General features: G+C 44.2%; 1 non-coding gene across 1 annotated transcript; it reads left to right on the top strand.

The window, feature by feature from the left end:
* The first annotated feature begins 1,956 nt into the window (after positions 1-1,956).
* LOC119296563 lies at positions 1,957-2,050 on the top strand. The gene has a single exon (XR_005145294.1). It is a non-coding gene; the product is annotated as a small nucleolar RNA Z101 (small nucleolar RNA).
* Positions 2,051-6,312: the final 4,262 nt, after the last annotated feature.

Genomic DNA, 6,312 nt, shown 5'->3' with positions numbered 1-6,312 from the left:
CTCAGCGCCAAAGATGGTAGCCGTAGGCAAGAGGACCAAATTTCTCTCGTGACGGCGGTAGCGGCAACTGCAACATTCGAGAAACCCTGCATTGGCGTATTTCCATAACTACCTACCCTTGAAAAAGGGTCGATCCATGGGAGGACGGGATTGACCAATAAGGTGAGATCGATCCGTGGTCCCGAAGCTAAACAAACAACAGTCTCGTGAAGCTAAATGTTTGGTTGGACCAACGGTCATGATTGACTTGAGAGAAGATGAATCCATGGGATGTGCCGATCGACCAATGAGGTGCGATGGATCCGTGGGAGCAGCGAGCGAAACATCCAATCCAATCCCGTCCACGTCCAGATCCTCCTCCTCCCCGAAGCAGACGAACCAACCGGTCCCGAACCCTCCTCCCACATCTCATCGGCGCCGCCACACACCGCCCCGCCCCCCTCGCACGTACCTCCTCTATGAAGGTGGGATCGGCTTGAGGGGGGCAATTGATCCATGGGAGGCTTTTGTGCAATCCCGTGCGCGCCCCGCTCCCAATCCTCGTCGCGGGGTTGCTGTGCCAAAGCCCACACCCACACCAACCCTAGCCGGCACACCTCTCCTTCCTCCCTCGCTCGACATCATGGCTGTTGTACCCACTTCCTCCTCCCTGCTCATCCAGATAGCCGCCGGCCGCCGCATCCCATCTCCCCTTCCTCCTCCTTCCCTTTGGCGCCCCTCGCCCTCGTCCTCGGACAGGGGGGCTCCCGCATGGACGACCGGGTCTTCAAACCGGGGGTAGAGGAGCAGGGAGTATGTAGTTGTTTTGCTATGGTGATTTGCACCAGTGGATGGTATAGTGGTGATGCATTGCTGCCTCTTAAAGAGGCATTTTTGAAAGAGGCATTCCTGCTGCTTAGTTGTTTTGCTGCTGCAGCAATGCTTGGTCTTCTGACGTGAATTCTCCCTGGTGGTTGGTTAATTTGGTCAATATCATTGTTGTCCTATGAAATGTTAGTCTGCATTTGCTTGGTTAGATCAATCTGTGGAATTTTCAGCAAGCACAACACTATGTAAACTATATGACACCATGTGTGTTGCCGCATGAATTGTTTGCAATGTATTTGGATATATAAGATTATTATAGCCTGCAACATAGGATGTAAAAAACAACCTCATCCTTTAAAATGGTTTACAATATAAAATGAGCGAGAGGTGGTTCCTTGCTTTGCCAGATTTAGAAGCAATTTATTGCACTTGACTTGTTTTTCCACATTTCATTTTGAAATCCAGGATTCGTGATGTGTTAAACTGTTGTTTTGATTTGATGCGTGTGTTGTGCTTCATATGCACGGCAGTGCCACTCTAGTGCCATCGAGATTGACGATGAAGATGTTGCCCTTAAAAGTATCAAGGTGTTAGAAATAAAATTTTAAAACAGACCAGAAATATTTGATCTTTGAAATCTACACACAACGAAATCATCTTAGTAATGGGCCTCAACTATAACGAATTATTTGTTGGGCGGATAGGTGTGGAAACCACTAGGACTTGCCCTTGTTGGTTCTTTCTTTTAAAGTCTGTAGGTTTTCCTTGGTCGGTCTTATTGCTGTATCATAGTAAGATCATTGTCGATCCAGATGAGTGGGCACAAAGATTTGTGGGTAATTTGTGTTAGGGTCGACTTTATGATATCACACTCTCTTCACCTCGGAGATCTGATGAACCCTTGATAATACTCATGCATCGCGTTCTTTCTTTCTTTCTTTCTTTCTCTTCCTATTTTTGATTCCTTAGAAGAGGTCGCAGGTATTTTGTTGATTGACTATATGATGCCCAATGAATCATGTATTAGCTTTTTCCCGATCATATTCCCTACTGAGTTATGTTATTTCATTTCAAACAAGAACCTCTGATTATTTGTTTTCCTTGTTTAATTTGACGGTTCATAACTTTTGTGTGTGTAAAGGTGCTATGCAAATGCAGACGAGGCACCACACATTTATGGGTAATTTGCATCTGAGGCATTTCTTTGCCGTGACTCTTTTTCACCTTGGATCCGATGCATGCCTGCCATAGATGTCTTCTACGTTCGTAGTACCTCTTCCTTTTTCTTTCAAAAATACTTTCTTTTGGGTTTCCATGTGCTGGAGATGAGTCCCTATTGGTTTGATTGGCTGATATGGTGGCCTAAATACTGAACCAAACCTGATCATCCTCTCTTGGCTAGACTCATGACGTCGTTATTTCCCTTGCTCTGGTTTTGGTACATTTATTCAATCTGACAGGAGGCTTGCCGACTGGATAATTAGCCACCTTGTTGTTGTTATTCTTAGCATGTTGGATAAAACTCAAAGCAATGTAAAGTACATTCGTAGAGAACAAAATGTTGTCGCTAACTATTTTACCTAGGAAGTTGGGCAGTTTGACATAAACCAAAGAGAAAAATAGATTTGTTCTTGTTCCATTTTGCTCGAACAAAGTAATTTACAATTTATAATGATATGGAACTCCTAGGTCAGCCTATGGAACTAAGTGATTTAACAATTTATTTGTCTAAAATGAAAGATTGGCCACTTCCTAGAAACCTACCATGGTTCCCTGCCTGAATCCCTGAATTTCACATGGATTGGACTTGAGGAATTTTAACTTAGTCCCTGATTTTCACATTGATTGGATATGATTAAGCGCAACTCCCAAGCAGATTGTGTTAGTATCTTTGTAAGTTTTCTCTGAAGGAAATATGCCCTAGAGGCAATAATAAATTTGTTATTTATATTTCCTTATATCATGATAAATGTTTATTATTCATGCTAGAATTGTATTAACCGGAAACTTAGTACATGTATGAATACATAGACAAACAGAGTGTCACTAGTATGCCTCTACTTGACTAGCTCGTTAAATCAAAGATGGTTAAGTTTCCTAACCATAGACATGAGTTGTCACTTGATTAACGGGATCATATCATTAGAGAATGATGTGATTTTGACTTGACCCATTCCGTTAGCTTAGCATTTGATCGTTTAGTATATTGCTATTGCTTTCTTCATGATTTATACATGTCCCTATGACTATGAGATTATGCAACTCCCGAATACCGGAGGAACACTTTATGTGCTACCAAACGTCACAACTTAACTGAGTGATTATAAAGGTGCTCTACAGGTGTCTCCGATGGTACTTGTTGAGTTGGCATAGATCGAGATTAGGATTTGTCACTCCGATTGTCGGAGGGGTATCTCTGGGCCCTCTCAGTAATGCACATCACAATAAGCCTTGCAAACAATGTGATTAATGAGTTAGTTGTGGGATGATGCATTACGGAACAAGTAAAGAGACTTGCCGGTAACGAGATTGAGATACCGACGATCGAATCTCGCGCAAGTAACATACCGATGACAAAGGGAACAACGTATGTTGTTATGTGGTTTGACCGATAAAGATCTTCGTAGAATATGTAGGAACCAATATGAGCATCCAGGTTCCGCTATTGGTTATTGACCAGAGACATGTCTCGGTCATGTCTACATAGTTCTCGAACCCGTAGGGTCCACACGCTTAACGTTCGGTGACGATCGGTAATATGAGTTTATGTGTTTTGATGTAAAGAAGGTAGTTTGGAGTCCCGAATATGATCACGGACATGACGAGGAGTCTCGAAATGGTCGAGACATAAAGATCGATATATTGGATGACTATGTTTGGACTTCAGAAGGGTTTCGAGTGAGTTCGGACGTATACCGAAGTACCGGGGGGTTGCCGGAACGCCCCAGGGAGTGTAATGGGCCTCATGGGCCTTGGTGGAGAGTGGAAGGGGCAGCCAAGGCAGGCCACGCGCCCCTCCCCCTCTAGTCCGAATTGGACATGGAAGCCCCCCCCCCTTTTCCTCCCCCCTCTCTCCTCCTTCCTTCCGTTCTACTCCTACTCTTGGAATGGGTGGAATCCTACTCCCGGTGGGAGTAGGACTCCCCTTGGGGTGCGCCTAGGAGGCCGGCCTCCTCCCCCTCCTCCACTCCTTTATATACGGGGGAGGGGGGCACCCCATAGATACACAAGTTGATCATTGATCTCTTAGCCGTGTGCGGTGCCCCCCTCCACCATAAGCCACCTCGGTCATATCGTAGCGGTGCTTAGGCGAAGCCCTGTGTCGGTAGCTTCATCATTACCGTCATCACAACGTCGTGCTGACGGAACTCTCCCTCGAAGCTCTACTGGACCATGAGTTCGTGGAACGTCATCGAGCTAAACGTGTGTAGATCGCGGAGGTGCCGTACATTCGGTATTAGGATCGGTCGATCCTGAAGACGTACGACTACATCAACCGCGTTGTCATAACGCTTCCGCTTTCGGTCTACGAGGGTACATGGACAACACTCTCCCCTCTCATTGCTATGCATCACCATGATCTTGCGTGTGCGTAGGAAATTTTTGAAATTACTACGTTCCCCAACAGTGGCATCCGAACCAGGTTTATGCGTAGATGTTATATGCACGAGTAGAACACAAGTGAGTTGTGGGTGATACTAGTCATACTACTTACCAGCATGTCATACTTTGATTCGACGGCATTGTTGGATGAAGCGGCCCGGACCGACATTACGCGTATGCTTACGCGAGACTAGTTCTACCGACGTGCTTCACACATAGGTGGTTGGCGGGTGTCAGTTTCCCCAACTTTAGTTGAATCGAGTGTGGCTACGCCCGGTCCTTGTGAAGGTTAAAATAGCACATACTTGATGAAATATTGTTGTGGTTTTGATGCGTAGGTAAGAACGGCTCTTGCTCAGCCCGTAGCAGCCACGTAAAACTTGCAACAACAAAGTAGAGGATGTCTAACTTGTTTTTGCAGGGCATGTTGTGATGTGATATGGTCAAGACATGATGCTAAATTTTATTGTATGAGATGATCATGTTTTGTAACAGAGTTATCGGCAACTGGCAGGAGCCATATGGTTGTCGCTTTATTTTATGAAATGCAATTGCCATGTAATTACTTTACTTTATCACTAAGCGGTAGCGATAGTCGTAGAAGCAATAGTTGGTGAGACGACAACGATGCTACGATGGAGATCAAGGTGTCGCGCCGGTGACGATGGTGATCATGACGGTGCTTTGGAGATGGAGATCAAAGGCACAAGATGATGATGGCCATATCATATCACTTATATTGATTGTATTGTGATGTTTATCTTTTATGCATCTTATTTCGCTTAGATCGATGGTAGCATTATAAGATGATCTCTCACTAAATTTTAAGGTATAAATGTTCTCCCTGAGTATGCACCATTGCGAAAGTTCGTCGTGCCGAGACACCACGTGATGATCGGGTGTGATAAGCTCTATGTTCACATACAACGGGTGCAAGCCAGTTTTGCACATGCAGAATACTCGGGTTAAACTTGATGAGCCTAGCATATGCAGATATGGCCTCAGAACACTAAGACCGAAAGGTCGAGCGTGAATCATATAGTAGATATGATCAACATAGTGATGTTCATTGAAAACTACTCCATCTCACGTGATGGTCGGACATGGTTTAGTTGATATGGATCACATGATCACTTAGATGATGATGTCTACTACACAACCTTCTTCTTGTAGACGTTGTTGGGCCTCCAAGTGCAGAGGTTTGTAGGACAATAGCAAATTTCCCTCAAGTGGATGACCTAAGGTTTATCAATCCGTGGGAGGCGTAGGATGAAGATGGTCTCTCTCAAGCAACCCTGCAACCAAATAACAAAGAGTATCTTGTGTCCCCAATACACCCAATACACTGGTAAATTGTATAGGTGCACTAGTGCGGCGAAGAGATGGTAATACAAGTGCAATATGGATGGTAGATAAAGGTTTTTGTAATCTGAAAATATAAAAACAGCAAGGTAACAAGTGGTAGAAGTGAGCATAAACGGTATTGCAATGCTAAGAAACAAGGCCTAAGGTTCATACTTTCACTAAATAACATAATTGGATCACATAACTATCCCTCAACATGCAACAAAGAGTCACTCCAAAGTCACTAATAGCGGAGAACAAACGGAAGCATTATGGTAGGGTACGAAACCACCTCAAAGTTATTCTTTCCAATCAATCCGTTGGGCTATTCCTATAAGTATCACAAACATCCCTAGAGTTCGTACTAGAATAACACCTTAAGATACAAATCAACCAAAACCCTAATGTCACCTAGATACTCCAATGTCACCTCAAGTATCCGTGGGTATGATTATACGATATACATCACACAATCTCAATTCATCTATTCAAACCAACACATAGAACCTCAAAGAGTGCCCCAAAGTTTCTACCGGAGAATCACGACGAAAACGTGTG

The sequence above is a fragment of the Triticum dicoccoides genome, chromosome 4B (genome assembly GCF_002162155.2).
Source record: "Triticum dicoccoides isolate Atlit2015 ecotype Zavitan chromosome 4B, WEW_v2.0, whole genome shotgun sequence".
NCBI lineage: Eukaryota > Viridiplantae > Streptophyta > Magnoliopsida > Poales > Poaceae > Triticum > Triticum dicoccoides.
The sequence above is the reverse complement of the archived record's forward strand: the minus strand, read 5'-3'. Positions and strand labels throughout refer to the sequence as shown.